A 17,420-nucleotide genomic window follows, 5' to 3' on the forward strand; every position below is an offset into this window, starting at 1 on the left:
GTAATCCGATGGGAGTGTTTAGCTTTGGCGGCTGCCTGGAGAACGGTTACCTGCCATCGTGTGTAGTGCTAACAGTGAAGTAGAGAAGAGGTAGTATTAGGATGCAAGCGTATTTTTCGTGCTTAGGGTGTGGTCTCCTTATCGTCCTTAAGAAAACGCTGAACGCCAAAGGATACGAACACATTTTAGAACTTTCTCCACTGCGTACAGTAGAGGAACAGTTCAGTGGCGATCTTAATTTTATCAGCATGACAATACATCCTGTTAAGAAGCAGCATCTGTAAGGTAATGGTTTGTGGGGCAGCAACATTCCGGAAACTGACTGGCCTGCCAAGGGGCCCGGCCGGGACCGAGTGGAGCCCCTGTAGGTTGAATTGGAACGTCGGCTTCGCTCCAGGCACCACCTTCCAAAATCACTGCCTTCTCTGGTTTCTTCTCTTGTGGAAGTATACGCTGCCATTTCTCCACAGACATTCATGCAGAGTACTGTATGTGTTCCGAGTAGAGTTCAAGCAGTTATAACAACGGACAGTAGATACTCCACTAATATGTTCCATGATGCTACTCCAGACGGGTGTAAAATGATTGTGCGCAACGGAAAATAATAAACGCTAAAATGAAGATTTCGCCCTGTCCGACTACCCCTTGAAGCAGATCTTAGGATCTCATAATTCTATAAATTACAATCTAAACGTAAATGAAGAATGAAGGCGACTAATCCTACTAAATGATAAACGTTGTTCCTCCTTATATATTTATTGTAGATTAAAAAACCTTTAGATTACAAAGTTTACATTTCCTAAGTAAAATTACTAATCAATTGTTAAACTCTGCCCCTTATTATGACTGCGCGGTCTAATATAAATAACGCGAAATGACTGACATCATCTACGTACGAAACACTAGAAGACATTACTTGCTAAGATCTACAGTGGTGTGGAACCTCAGTGGAAATAAACTAACGCGATCACAACTGTTTAGCTTTTATAGCCCTAATAAGCCGAAGTAATTTGCTATATCACTGTATGTACTGCGTCCGGTGCGTCGACGTGATGGTTCTCGTACTCGTCTGCGACGATGGAAGAACTCCAGCCACAAATAAACTCTTTCAAACAATAGGACGGCAAAAGGCGATCCTCTGACTAATATACTCTAATACTGTCTGCTCCTCTCTGTGTTCTACAGACGAGAAACGCAAGCTCCCAGCCACAAGGACGGAGTTCCGATAACGTCTCAACGTAAGTATAGGCAGAGAAAATGCTCTCAATTACAGAATGCTGTGTACTCAACGACGACTTCCAAACCGGAGGTGAAGTTCAGAATCGTATAGGTTCGCAACAGTACAGTACCTAACTCTCCTGAGAGCAAAAACAGCAAGTCGGTCTGTGCCAACAAAGCTGATATCGAGCTACCGACACACACGGGCGCTCACAACGGAAGACCTCGTCACTCCACCGCTGACCTCCCAGCAAGGCTCAGCTCCCCACCATCGTAATTCCGAAAACGAATCACATTCCCGAAACTACGAAATATTCTCCCTCTCTGCAGATTCTTCCGAACGCCGACCAACCATATTTTAGTCTTTCGTTGTCCAGCGCTGAAAGTTTGTGAGGAAAAGCCTATACTTGGACAATGGTATGCTTCTGAGTACAAATCCTTGGAAATAACCCAGTCTGCGTGGTTTCCGAGGTCTTGTTTCTTCGTTCCTCGCACCTGCGTCCAAAATTTGCAGAGTTCGGAAGTATTATCCCGTTATCCTTCCAGCTCAACTACAATAGCGACCGATAGCGGCCGGTCGCCCCTGTATTGTGTCTTCGCGCTCAGGTGACACAACGTTCGTCTGGCTACTTCCTGTATTTAAGCAGGACCAACATAGCTGTGTGGGCCTTCCATCCAGGGCGTGAGTTCCGCCTGCCGTTTCATCTCCACTGGCGTTCTAACCTCTACTAGTATAGGCAATCATTCATTACGCCGTTCAGATAATAAAGACACCTTTCATGCAATAAGCGTTAACAATTATTTACAAGGCGTACGTGACAATTTCAGTCTCCTTTATGTATTCATATATACGATGCACAACATATCAAATGATACCTAATTGTGTTTGTAGATCACGGCAAAGTATGTGGATGGGTGCTTGTAAGAAGCGAAATTATAGCCGCCTTACAATGTATCCGAATACTTTCGGAGAGATAGTGGATACAGATTTTTACAGATTCAGAAGGAAGCATAGAGTGGTGTATTTCACACTCGGCAGTAAACTAAATCATTGCTGTGGCTAAGTTTTGCTGTTTCAGAACCGTTCCTGAGCGGCACGGGTTGAGAGAAGCAGCGGTGGAGCTGCAGACGGAGTCCCTCGGGCCAGCTGCTGCGGCCCTTCCAGAGACATAATAAGCCGCGGGCAGGCAGGCAGGCAGGCAGGCGGAGCTGCCCAGGCCAGGACAGCGGGGGCCACGCCCTGTCGCAGCAGGGCGCGCCCTCCAAGGCTGCCGCCTGCTGCACACCACCTGTGCCACCAACACACACCTGCGCCACCACTTCTGCAGTCAGCTCTCCAAGGGTGCGACCGTGTGCACCGTTCGTCTAGAAATTAAATCACATCTGTGTATTGTTTTTGTTTTTGTGGTTGTATACATGCCATACTTACAGTCTTAACGGAAGAAAGGGACAAATTAATCTTGAGCATATTTTGAAACGTCCCCTTAGAAAAATTAAGAATGACTGTGCTGGTAAACCTCTTACGTTATTTGATTTTCAAACAGCTGAGAATAACTGAACGTACTCAGACATTTCTCTCTTTACTTATTCTGATCAACACTAAACTGACACACAATATTTTTAGCGCAACGCAATCTGACTTTCAATAATCCCTACAAATGAATGGCCCTGACTAACAATAACCTATACCTTTCATGAATCAGTAACCTCACAAAAATCTTCGTTATTCGAACTACTGCAAAACAGCGAGTGCCAATACTGCCAGCTAAATAAAAGATTCTAACTACTGAAGGCACTAACAACTACTGATAGGCATAGTTAGCAAATGAAAGATTTTGATGGAGAACAATGTATTGAAATAGCGTTCAAAAGTCATTACAAATTTCCTTTTTCTGGCGGACACACGGCCAGATCGTCCGCTCGCAAAACTCTGCCATCTCTCTCACCACATCCACCACTGCTGGCGGCTCACCTCCAACTGCAAAACGCTACGCGCTGTTCACATCCAACTTCCCAACACTACAATAGTGAATATTCCAACAATGCCAACCAGCCACAGACTGCACACAGCACAGTCAGTGATTTTCATATAGAGCGCTACGTGGCGTTACCAACATAAAAACCTAAACAGCCTACTTACTATTTTTGTTCTGTCGTTGCGACTACAAAAATGCGTGATTTTTTTCACTAGACGTGTTTCGCTTTATTGAGGTAAAGCATCATCACTGGTCTGCAATTACGTTATTTAGATTTTGATTTGCTTTAAGATCGAAGAATAATTCGTAAGTACAAATCAAGACTTATAAACGAAATACGGACCTATGACTACACAAATGACGAAATTAAAAGGAACAAATGAAGACGACAAAAGAAAGATAATTTCATGAGTACCTCAAGGAAGCATTACAGTGTCGCCAAGATTTATTGTTGCAAGAGTGCATATTGAGTACATGAAAAGATTCACTTACAGATCAATAGCACGAGGGGTTCAGAGGTACTGTGCCAGGTATCGACCTATACTGACACAGTCGTATTAGTAAGTGGTGCAGCGTCCAAGGGTGGCAATGCAGGCGCTGACTCTGGCATCTAGTCGATCGTACAGATGGCGAGTAATGTCCTGCGATACAGTACATCACGCCTGCTCGATCTGTCCACGTAGTTCCGTAAGAGTTTTTGCTTGTCGAATCACACGAGTCACTTCTCGCCCCAACATATCCTACAGGTCGGAGATGATGCTGGCCAGGGAAGTTACTGCACATCTGCAGATCACGTTGAGTTTCATGGGCAGTGTGTAGACGAACATTAACCTGCTGGAACAACACTTCACCTTCCTGTTGCAAAAGAACGGGTCTAACAACATTCCGCACATACTGAGCGCTGGTTAGCATCCCTTCCAGAAACACCAAAGATGAACGAAAGTTGTAGCTTGTCGCACACCACTCGATACTGCCTGAGATGGGGCCAGTGAGTCTTGGACGATTGCACTCTACGAGAAAGCGCTCACTAGGTCTACATCGTACGCACTCATGGCCATCTCTTGCACGCAGGCAGAATCTCCTTTCATCGCTGAAGATTGTGGCTCACCATTCCAAGTGATCCTCTGACGATACCAATCGAGCCATGCACGTCGATGCTGTGGCGTGAGTAAAAGAGGGGCTAGAGGTGTGCTTGCCCATAGTTCCACTGCTAATAACCTGTTCGCAACAGTTCATGTTGACACGCCTGGACTCACAAGCCCTCTTATCTGTGCTGTGGTAGCTGTCTAGGACCTTGATTAAGGGACTGAGAGTGTTCACGTGACTGCTGATATTAGCATTGTTGCTCAACTGACACAGCACGTCCAACTTGTGTGGCAATTCTCTGGAAGGACCATCCCGCCACTCGGAAAGCCCCTCTTTTAAACTCGCTCAGTTGGCTGCAGGAAGCATCATTGCGTCTCCGTGGCATGGTTGTCTGTTTGGTTTACATGTTTGCACCACACTGAGCCTTCTGGCTGTGAGCATTCTCTAGTAAAGGGTACACACAGACGGCGCTGTTGTGGCATGCCGCTACGCTCTCTGTTTGCGGACGACGTTGAAACTGTTATCACTACATCTACTATCCCCCAGGTGGCTTGTGCCTTTACCGGATCAAAATCGACGTCGCCTTTCCAGGAGTACTGATTCTTTTCCGGCAATGTGTACTTGGTGTAACGGGTATAACTGCAGATATTTGTATTGGTGATCGAAGACGGCGTACATTACATAAAACTATGTAAATTACACCAGTATTTACGTCCTTTGCAGACTAAGAATCATGGTTATTATAAGTCGTATGTTTGTAGGTTGGTTGCTACCATCATGTGTGCGTGGCAAGAGCAAGCCTTTCATGATTTTTTTCCCCTGGGCAACAAGTCAGTTGTTGAAGTCTGGACACTTGGACGCAAAACGGTTAGTCTATACTGACAGGCGTTGTCTACAAGTGGTGCAATTACGACCATGCACGAAATTTCAGGTCGTAAAATTTGTGACGTGTTTGTGGGAAGACTGTTCGACACAGAGAAATAAACACCAACACACTGGTGTGTGTACATATTAAGGTACCACATATAAAATATATACCCATTACACGCTATGTAGTTTTGGCGAGACACCTGGCCATACCACTTTCGTTTTGTGCAGCCGCAAAGTTATACCTTGCTTCCATAAACCATTCGCAGGATTTTCACACACACTCTGTCTCTGGGCACGAACTACTCGTCCTACAGAAAAAATGAACAGGACCTTTTTGTAGGAAAGTTAATATAGTTAAATTTTGTGCTGGGATACATCTTCATTAGAGGCCGTTGTTTCAGAGTTATTCAAGAAAAACGCACAAAATTGACCTTCTAGCATACCGCCTCTTCCACACTCAGTGCTCACAGGTAAGTATTTCTACTATCTTATTCATAATACAATCTTTTTTAAAAACACCCGACGCATCAAGAAGGAATTATTACAACGGGACCGAAATCGATAACTGTGATTTAGATGTATGGACAAATAATTATGCTTTCATAAAAATAGGGTGATTTATTCAAGAGAAAGGACTTCACAAATTGAACAAGTAAATAATGCGTTGGTCCATCTCTGACCTTTATGCAAGCAGTTATTCGGCTTGCCATTTACTGATGGAGTTGTTGGATGCGCCTCTGAGGAACATCGCGCCCATTCTGTCCAACAGGCGAGTTAGAGCGTCAGAATCCCGAGGTAGCTGGAGGGCCCTGTCCTTAATGCTCCAAAAGTTCTTAGTTAGGGAGAGATCCGGAGACGTTGCTGGCGAAGGAGGGTTTTGAAAGTACGTAGGCAAGCAATAGAAACTGTCACCGAGTGCGGTTCGGCATTATCTTGCTGAAGTGATAGCTCACGATGGTTTGACATGAAGGGCAACAAAACGGGGTGTAGAATATTGTCGGTGTACCGGTGCTTATAAGGATCCAGCTGTGAAATGAAGTGGCACCCCAGACCTTGACTCCTAGTTTACGGGCCGTATGGCGGAGACCGTCAGCTTCGTATTCCACCTTTGTCCGGGATGTCTCCAGACGCGTCTTAATCTAGATCTACATTTACCTCTACAAGATAACTCTGCACTTCACAGTTAAGTGCCTGGTTCATCGAACCATCTTCAAGTTATTTCTCTACCGTTTCACTCTCGAAGGGCGCGCGGCAAAAACGAGCACTCAGATCTTTCTGTGCGAGTTCTGATTTCTCTTATTTTATCATTATGGTCATTTCTCTCTGTGTAGGTAGGCGCCAACAGAAAATTTTCGCAATCGGAGGAGAAAGCGAGAACCGCCTCTGTTTTTATGATTGCCATCCCAATTCACACATCATGTCTATTGTATTCTCTTCTCTGTTATATTACAACATAAAATGAGCTATCCTCTTTGAACTTTTTCGATGTCCTCTGTCAGTCCCATCTGGCGCTGATTCCACACCGCACAGGAATTCTTCAGAAGAGCGTTGACAAGTGTCGGGTAAACAGTCTCTTTAGTTGAACTGTTGCACTCTCTAAATGTTCTTTCAATAATTCGCAGTCTTTGGTTCGCTTCCCCCACAATATAATCTATGTGATCAATCCAGTTTAAGTTGTTCGTAATTGCAATCCCTCAGTATTTAGTCGAATTGACAGGCTTTGGATTTGTGTGATTTATCGTGTAACCAATAATATAGCGTATTTCTTTTAATAGTTTTGGATGACTTCACACGTTTCATTATTTAGAGTCAATGCCGATTTTCGCGCTACGCAATAATATTGTCTAAATCATTTTGCAGTTGGTTTTGATCATTTGATGACTTTATAAGACAGTAAATGACAGCATCATCTCCAAACAATCTAAGAGCTCTGATCATATTGTCTACTGTGTCTTTTATGTAGATCAGGAACAGTAGAGGACCTAAAGCTCTTCCTTGGGGAACGCCAGATATTACGTCTGTTTTACTCGATGACTTTCTGTCAGTTACTACGAACTGTGATGTTTCTGACAGGAACTCACGATTCCAGTCGCACAATTGAGGCAATGCACCATAGCTACGCAATTTTATTAGAAGTCGCTTGTGAGGAACTGGGTCAAAAGCCTACTGGAAATCTAAAAGTATAGAATCAATCTGACATCCCCTATTGACAGCATTCTTTATTTCGTGAGAATAGAGAGTCAGTTGCGTTTCACAAGAATATTTTCTGAATCAATGTTGGCTGTTTGTCAGTAAATCGTTACGTTCAAGGTAATTCATAATGTTCGAACACAGCATAAGTTTCAAAATTCTACTGCAAATTGACGTTAGTGATGTGGGCCTGTAATTCAGCGGATTACTCCTATTTTTTTCCTCTTGGATTGTGGCGTGGCTTGTGCAACTTTGCAGTCTTTCGGTGCGGATCTGTCGTCGAGCGTATGATTGTATATGGTTGCTAAGTATGAAGCTATTGTAGCAGCACACTCTGCACGGAACCTGACTGGCATCCAACCTGGACCGAAGAGTTTGCCTTTATTAAGTGTTTTAAGCTGCTCCGCTACATCGAGGATATCTACTTCTAAGTCACTCATGTTAAAAGTTGGTCCAAATTCGTATTAGTATTATATACTTCTTTTTCTTCGATGAAGAAGTTTCGGAAAACCGTGTTTAGTAACTTTGCCTCAGTGTCACTGTCATCAGTGACATTAAAATTGCTATCGCGCAGTGATGGTATTGACAGCGTCTTGTCACTGGGTGCTTTATATATGACCAAAATCTCTTTGAATGAAATTATAATTAAATCAAGACCCTAGCTGTCGAAAGGCGTTGATATACATCAACGGGGACAAAAAAAAAATGGTTCAAATGGCTCTGAGCACTATGGGACTTAACTTCTGTGGTCATCAGTCCCCTAGAACTTAGAACTACTTAAACCTAACTAACCTAAGGACATCACACACATCCATGCCCGAAGCAGGATTCGAACCTGCGACCGTAGCGGTCACGCGGTTCCAGACTGAAGCGCCTTTAACCGCACGGCCACACCGGCCGGCTCAACGGGGACAGTTGAAAATGTGTGCCGTAACAGGTACTCGAGCCCGGCATATCCTGCTTACAGGGCAGACGCTCTGTCAATCTGAGCCACCAAGATAATGCGACTGCACAGAGGATAATGCGACTGCAGGGATTCATCCCTTGCACGCTCCCCGTGAGACCCATATTCCCAACTTAATGTCCACACACTACATTCGTAGTGTGCCCCTACCCATTAGACTCATTACTGGCGGCAGACAGTCTTACCGAGTCTCGTTAAGAGTTCGGGCAATGCGTGTGCATCCAGCACAGAAGAAGGAAGTCAATGGCCAATTAGCCTTAACTATATGAAGATGGTTTCTCTTCTTTCGGATTGACCTTCTTCTTTTGTGCTGGATGCACTTGCATTGCCCGAACTCTTGCGGGACTCGGTAAGATTGTCTGCCGCGAGTAATGAGTGTAATGGGCAGGGGCACTACGAATGTAGTATGTGGACATTAAGTTGGGAATATGGGTCTCACGGGGAGCGTGCAAGGGATGAATCCCTGCAGTCGCATTATCCTCTGTGCCCTTGGTGGCTCAGATTGATAGAGCGTCTGCTTTGTAAGCAGGAGATCCAGGGTTCGAGTCCCTGTTGAGGCACACATTTTCAACTGTCCCCGTTGATGTATATCAACGCCTGTCGACGGCTTAGGGCCTTGATTTAACTATCATTTCATTGTAAAAGATCTACATGGTCACCGATTTTCATATAAAATCTCTTTCGGTATTCTGCTAGTTGTCGAGACAGAGTTCCGTTGTAGAGGCTATTGAAAGCGTTGGTCACTGAAGATAGCACTAAATTTCGAGGTTCTGTAAAACTTCGCCTATCTTAGGGATTTTGCGTTCTTTTAAATTTTGCATGCTTTTATCGTTTCTTCTTTAACAGTGTTCTGACCCATTTTGTGCCATCGGAGATTAGTACCATCTCTTGTTAATTTATTTGGTGTATATCTCTCAATTGCGTCGATGTTATTTCTTTGAGTACAAGTCTGCACTTGGATAGTCGGATCGGGAGAATCGGAGACTGTCTGTTAGAGAGGCGACAAATGAATTTTTATCTGCTTTTTAAAATAGACAGACTTTGCGTTTGTTTTTGGTTGGTCTGGATGTTACGGTATTGAGTCTCGCTCCAACGACATTGAGGTCACTAATCCCTGTACCCGTCATGATAGTCCCTATTTGCTCGTCATTTTTTGTTGCTAAGAGGTCTAGGTTCTCGGCGCCCACCTCACTGAGTGGAGTAGAAATGTCTTCAGTGATGATGCCCGCTTAGAAACGAAGCGCGATGACCAGAGAAGACGTGTCTGGAGATGCGTCGGACACCGGTGGCTGTCGCCCATCACACGGCCCAACAACCACGAGTGACATTTCTTTCCATAGCAGGGCCCTCTGGTTGTGCAGCAGTACATCGACAAAAATCTTCATGACAGGCCATCCTGGCAAGATAATGCCCGCCCGCACGTGGCGGGAGCTTCTACTGCTTATCTTCGTGCTTGCTAAAACCTATCTTGGCCAACAGGGTGGCCGATCTCTCCCTCATTGAGAGCGCTTGGAGCATTATGAGAAGGGATCTCCAACTAGCTCGGGATTTTGACGGTCCAGAGCCTCAATTGAACATGATTTGGCCCGGTATCCCTCAGCAAGACGTCCAACAACTCTGTGGATCAATGACAACACGTTACTGTCTTGCTTAATTCGTGAAGCTCTTTCTCTTGAATAAATCACGCATTTTTCCGAAATTGTAATAAATTGTTTATCTATATATGTAGATCACATCTTCCGAATTGTCTTAGAGTGTACTTTGGTTGTTGTCGTTACTTGCGCATAACGCAAGTCCACGCCTTCATACGAATGTTTGAGATGATCTTTACTTTTTACAAACGAAAAACAGGCACTTTGAATAATCTTTATTTCTGTCCTACGATTTAACAACAACAGTAGATGCACTGCAGAAATGAGGTATCTTGCAGCTTCAATGAGTCAGTACTGCCACGTTCACCATAGACAAAGACAACGCAGCGCCCTTTTGTAATCGTACGGACGTCTGTCGTTCTGAACACAATCACCTCTCATGCAAGTACCACTGCTAGAAACCAACACTCTCCAGCTGAGACTGCTGCTTTTGTTCTGTGGGCTAATGATATCATTCCCATGGCGTCAGAATTCAACTTGTGTAATGTTTCAAACTGAGTATCGTATTGCGTATATTTAAACTCCGTAGATGGCTAATAATAGAGATAGTTCAGTGCATCGAAATAACGCCGCAGTTCCTTCAAAATCGACGGTTCCGGTTCCATGCAAGTAGTGTGTGTACGGTTTTGATTGAACCGGGATGACACAGGTGGAAAGTGTTAAAAGGTATTTTGACCTGCTGCTTCGATTGGCAAACGTCAATTGCTTAAAAGGAATTTTCTCAAAAATGTTCACCGAGTTCTCATACCAGCGTGACGGGAGCTATCTCCCACATGTCACAGCGAATAAAAGGTTTGTGACTCCTAATACATGTTAGTAAAGCTGCGGATAATTATATGAAAACTTTATCCATGCAGAAAGCGATAAAAGAAATACGAGTAAAAATATTGATACGAAAAGGGACGGATAATTTCGAATAATTTAGTACAGTGTCGGAAAGTGTAAGCTTGTTACATCAGAACCAACTTTTACTACATAGAATTTAGTTCACGACGAACAAAACAGTTTTCATTTGCAGCTGTCGATTTGGAATAGATCGATTTGTCGCAGTTCATCTCTGTTTTTCGACAGACACGGCGAGTTAAATAGAATTATGTCTCACACTGCTGGCTCCCAGTTGACATTTTCGTCTTTACACTTTTCATTCTCTGCTCCAGGGAGTACAGTGGGCTGCTAGACATTCGGCCCATAACACAGTCGCGGTGTTTTGCGCGCAAGTACCGAGCGAGCTGATCGCGGGAAGAAGAGGTGGGTCCGAAATGAAGATAAATGAGAGAGTATCACCACTTCCGGCATTTACCTTACAGTCAATGGTAATCATACCGAAAAGCTTTTTCAGAACAGTGGGAATCGGAACTATGTTTAATTTACTTCTGGCACATTCTTATTTGAAACAAGACGTGTATGTGTGTGTGTGTGTTGGTAGGGAATGAACTCACAGCTCATTTGCATTCCCAAGTTTCGTAAGCTGAACGCACGCAAGGCCTCGAAAGGCTGCTGCGATGACTCCTCCGTGGGACGTGATTAACAGCTGGTGGGGGCGTGCGACGTGGCGCACACATGGGGGCGTTGTGCGGCGAGGCGCGGCTCCTGCACGTCCCATTGCTGGCTGACCTTCCGCCGCGACTGAGACGGATGCGCCTGTTCGTTCGTCTTCAGTCTGCCGCTCTGGCCGCTGACCTCCCACGTCGCCGCGTGCCACTGGCCGGCCACGGCCACGCCCACCCTCCAACACCTGTCAACCAGTTCTGGAAAGAGCGACAACCTCCGTTACGGAATTTCTTTCCCGGGTAACGAGCTTTTTAGAGAGCCTGTCGCATCATGTTCACATTGATGATGTATTTTCTGTGTTGCATTTCTCGAGTGTAGAAGAATGTAGAAAAGGAACTTTTCACTTTATTCAGTCCTGAATGCGGATGTATTTATCCACGTAACATTCACCTCTCTTCTTTTCTGGCATAAATGTCACGTATCCTTACTTATTTATCAGAGTTTCTGGACCTTGAGAGTCAAAGATACTTCCTCTCGGCACGAGTTCAGCACATAATTTAGAGAATATTGATTACAAAATGTATAAGCAACAGAAATTAACGAATTAAGAAAATACAAAAACATTGTGAGAGAGTACACATATAAATAAAACATTACAGAGAAAGGCTCTTAACTACTGCTAGGAACTACACGGAATACAAGAAGTTGTTTCAAGTTAGATTTGAAGAATTGGCTTTTATCACTCAATTTTTTCAGCTATGCTGGGAGCTTATTGATTATGAAGCCTTCTGTAGTGCACACGATGCTTAAAGAAGCGCTATCCAAGTGAAAATCGTTTTTACGTCTAGTGTTCACTAATTGTCGCAGTTTCTTCTGAATAAGTCAATATTGTGAACAGTAAATAGCGTGATGTATATATACAGGGATGACAGAACATAAACCGATATACCACTTGTGACAATTACTGGCTAAAATTTTAATGGTTTTTGCCTTTCTCGCAAAGGTCGTGAGTTAAAATAACGTTCTTTCTATTTTGTCTTAATTTCTTACGGCAGTGCCTGAAAAATTAGCTTTAATATGATAAAAAAAGGAAAGAAAAGACCTCGGGTTGTAGGGGAAGGAGTATAAGAAAAGGTTACAGGAGAATATGGGTTTGGGGCAGGGAATGAGAGAGGAGAAAGACTAATTGAATTCTGTAATAAATTTCAGCAAGTAAAAACGAATACTCTGTTCAAGAATCACAAGAGGGGGAGGTACACGTGATAAAGGCCGGGTAATACGGGAAGATTTCAGTTAGATTACATCGTGGTCAGACAAAGATTCCGAAATCAAATACTGGATTGTAAGGCGTACCCAGGAGCAGATATAGACTCAGTTCACCATGTAGCAGTGATGAAGAGTAGGCTGAAGTTTAAGAGATTGGTGAAAAAGAATCAGTACGCGAGGAAATGGGATGCAGAAATATTAAGGAATGACGAGATACGCTTCAACTTCTCTGAGGCTATAAACACAGCAATAAGCAATAGCTTGGTAGGCAATATAGTTCAAGAGGAATGGACATCTCTAAAAAGGGCCATCACAGAAGCTGGAAAGAAAAACATAGGCACAAAGGAGGTTAACGAAAGAAATACTTCAGCTGATCGATGAAAGAAGGAAGTACAAAAACGTTCAGAGAAATTCAGAAATACAAAAATACAAGTCGCTGAGGAATGAAATAAACAGAAAGTGCAGGGAAGCTAAGACGAAATGATTGCATAAAAAATGTGAAGAAATCGAAAGAGAAATGATAGTCGGAAGGAATGGCTTAGCATATAGGAAAGTCAAAAGAGCCTTTGGTGAAATTAAAAGCAAGCGTGCTAATATTAAGAGCGCAAACGAAATTCCATTGTTAAATGCAGAGGACAGAGCGGGTAGGCGGAAAGAGTACATTGAAGGCCTCTATGAGGGGGAAGATTTGTTTTATGTGATATAGGAATAAACAGGAGTCGATTGAGAAGAGGTAGGGGATCCAGGATCAGAATCAGAATTTAAGAGAGCTTTGGAGAACTTAAGATCAAGTAAGGCACAAGAGATAGATAACACTCCATCAGAATTTTTAAAATCATTGGGGGAAGTGGCAACAAAACGACTATTCACTTTGGTGAGTAGAATGCCTGGCGACATACCATCCGACTTTTGGAAAAATATCATCCACACAATTCCGAAGACTGCAAGAGCTGACAAATGCGAGAATTATCGCACAATCATCTTAACAGCTCATGCATCCAAGTTGGTGATAAGAATAATCGACAGAAAAACGGAAAAGAAAATTGAGGATATCTTAGATGACGATCAGTTTGGATTTAGGAAAGGTAAAGGCACCAGAGAGGCAATTCTGACGTTGCGGAAGCAAGACTAAAAAAATCAAGACCCGTTCATAGGATTTGTCGACCAGTCAAAAGCGTTCGACTATGTAAACGTTGCAAGATGTTCGAAATTCTGAGGAAAATAGATGTAAGCTGTAGGGAGAGACGCGTAATATGCATTATGTACAAGAGCCAAGAGCAAATAATAAGAGTGCACTACCAAGAACGAAGTACTCGGATTAAAAAGTGTGTAAGACAGAGATGTAGTCTTTCGCCCCTGCTGTTCAACCTGTACATCGAAGAAGCAATGATGGAAATAAAAGAAAGATTCAGTACTGGAATTAAAATTCAAGGTAAAAGGATATCAATGATACGATTCGCTGATGACAATGATAGCCTAAGTGAAGAAGAATTACATGATCTGCTGAATGGAATCAACAGTCTGATGAGTACAGAATATGGATTGAGAGTAAATCGAAGAAAGACTAATGTAATGAGAATTAGCAGAAATGAGAACAGCATGAAACTTAACATCAGGATAGATGGTCAAGAAGTAGATGAAGTTAAGGAATTCTACTACCTAGGCAACAAAATAACAATTGACACGCGGAGCAAGGAGGACGTAAAAAGTAGGCTAGCACCGGAAAAAAGTGCATTCCTGTCCAAGAGAAGTCTAAACATAGGACTTACTTTGAGGAAGAAGTTTTTGCTAATGTACGTTTGGAGCACAACATTGTACGGTAGCGAAATATGGACCGTGGGAAAACCGGAACAGTAGAGAATCGAAGCATTTGAGATACGGTGCTACAGACGAATGTCGAAAATTAGGTGGACAGATATGGTAATGAAAGAGTAGGTTCTACGCAGAGTCGGAGAGGAAAGGAATATGTGGGAAACACTGACAAGAAGAAGGGACAGGATGACAGAACGTATGTTAAGACGTCAGGGAATGACTTCTATGGTACTAGTGTGGGGAGCTGTAGAGGGCAAAAACTGTAGAGGAAGACAGAGATTGGAATACATATAGCAAATAATTGAGGACGTAGGTTGCAAGTGCTATTCTGAGATGAAGATGTTGCCACAGGAGAGGAATTCGTGGCGGGCCGCATCAAGCGAGTTGGAAGGTTGTTGACTAAAAAAGAAAAAGAATCGTCCAGGTCGCAATTAAATTTTCTACGACTGTTACTTAGAGTTGCGATGACAGCAGTGCACGGATGGGACATTTTCAGCAGAGAAGCAAGAGGACAGTTGACTGACTTGACATCGCAGTTCTTCAGGCTCAGCAAGTTTTGGCTTACGTATTTTTTACCCATCTCAAGACTGCACTTGATCTACCAGTCTCTACATTTTGTTCTGCGCCGAAGATATTTGTTGGCAGTTTTCGCTCAAAATCAAATAGGTCAAGAAAATCTGTTTTTGGGTTCTCCATGTCTTACGTCCATTTCTATCACTGGTTGGTTCACTGCCTTGTACATTTTAAATTTGAACTCTCTTGAAAAACGTACAGATATGTGACTCAGAAGACTGACTCTATAGTAAGAGCGAGTCTTGGCTTGGATATATGCGTTCATCTCGTTATGGCTTCAGGCGTTTTCTGTTAAAATTGTTGCGACTTACTTAAATTTTCTGATCATTCTATAGGATTGTCCTTCCAGTACGCTTAAATGAACCTCTTGTCCTTGCTCGCCCTTTTTGTGTTCTTGGCACATTTACGATTACATTGATACTGTGCACTGCAGTTTCCGTCCACTCGCAGATTTACATAAAGTTTTCACTAGGTTTAGACAGTAAGACAGCATCTTCAACGTATGTGATGAGTGGGTGAGAATGATGATCTCACATCAGACTTGGTATCTGTTGACGTTCTAGTTGAACATTTCTTTAATTATTAACTCTACTGCAAGACTGAATCGTGCCCGTGTGAATCCTTGAATTACAGCGGAGGTCACCGTAATTATCGACTTTCGTCGTAAACTTATTGTTATTTGAGACTGTGTAATCAGGTTAGTGAGTCTGTCAACAATATTGATTTCCAAAAGGCACGTCATTGCGCTTCGCTGATAAATATACACTTACGCAACATGAGATATTCATTATGTTCCCACAACATCTCAGTGAAGTGTCGGACAATACTGCTATTATCGATTGTGGATCGATTATGAAACCAATTAGGCACCACTCATTTCCGCCCCTAGTGGCTGCATTCTTTTTCAATATACACTTGGAAATGTAGCAGACACTGACGAACGTAATTCCAGAAAAATTGGTGCAGTCATTTCTTCTAAATCTATCATACGATCGCTTTTCCCAGTCTTGTGGAATTTTTTCTCCTGGGAACATCTTCTCGATTTGTCGTGAAGTCTCTGCAAGTATGCAGATCCAATTTAAATAATTCCGTTCTTACTCTCAGTTATCTTTACAGCTGTCCGAGAAACCACGCCAGCGCAGTATATTTTAGTTACAAACAGAAGCTGTTGATGTAATATTATGACATACGACATCAATTATTTTATCTTTTTGTTGTTAAAACGGTTAAAGTAAGGAAATGTATTGTAGAAACTGCGAATGTCGAATGAATTATAACGTTTATTCATTTAATACTCTTCCGTAGTACAGATGATCTTCTACAGTCGAAGGGATCAGAGTTTGATAATTATCTTAGTTCTTTCCTTCTTTTTTAATCAACAGTGTCCAGTTCGCGTGATGTCTTGCAATACGGTAACAGTCAGGGTGAACGCAGAGATCAAGCTGTGAACATCGTTCACCGTCCTTCATTCATCAGCACGCAGACAGATTTTAAAACGGTCCTTAAATGCAGCCAGGAGTTGAGTAGGTATTCATTAATGCAAGATCACTGCCGTAATTTAGTCGCAGACTAACGATACCGCTGATACAGGCCACGATATTGGTTCATCGGTGCATGAATAACAAATCGATCTATTATGCAGTCCCGCAGTCAACGTGAGCCACAAAACACTGTCTCTGACCTGTTTAAGATGCAACAAGCCCTTTCATGCCTACTCACGCAGATTTTGCACGAGCTTAGAATTTATTATCTGCTAACAACGTCTAGCAGGAACAGTCGTTACCGCTCATTTAAAAACGGTTAACGTAATTGCTCACTAATTTGCAGTCTACGTCGGGGACGAGGATGCGGCGAAATTTCTGTGAAGCTATAGCGCTAATTACACTGTAAGAAGGCGAAAACATGAGCACGTTTTTGAAGCAAAACATCTTCACGCAGGTGATAAATGACGCCTCTGAAACGGGGAGTACACTGTATGCAAGCTGGAAGCCCGAATAAGAGAGAGGAAAAGAAATAGGATGGCTACCTTCATCTAAACTTTAAGCTTTTCGAGAAAAGTGGTCGTCTCCACAAAGTGATGTTTATGATGAGAGAACCACAAAAATTTTCACCTTTATCTCTTCTGCGATTACTTTATTTTATCTTTAGATATAATTTCCGAATCGGCAGTGAAACTTCTGGTTCATAAAGAACGGTGAATCCCTGGCGTAATACGAATAGTTTAGTGGTATTCGCAACTCGTTTCTCATAAACAAGGTCTTCTGATGATTGTCACGCCGCAAAATCATAGACTGAAGTTACAGGCCTTGAAAAAACGCAGTT

General features: G+C 42.9%; 1 non-coding gene across 1 annotated transcript; it reads left to right on the forward strand.

Moving 5' to 3' along the window:
- The first annotated feature begins 8,789 nt into the window (after positions 1-8,789).
- On the forward strand, positions 8,790-8,864 carry Trnat-ugu (transfer RNA threonine (anticodon UGU)). Its single transcript has one exon. It is a non-coding gene; the product is annotated as a tRNA-Thr (tRNA).
- The last annotated feature ends 8,556 nt before the right edge of the window (positions 8,865-17,420 follow it).

Source organism: Schistocerca serialis, chromosome 2, assembly GCF_023864345.2.
Source record: "Schistocerca serialis cubense isolate TAMUIC-IGC-003099 chromosome 2, iqSchSeri2.2, whole genome shotgun sequence".
NCBI classification, from domain to species: Eukaryota; Metazoa; Arthropoda; class Insecta; order Orthoptera; family Acrididae; genus Schistocerca; species Schistocerca serialis.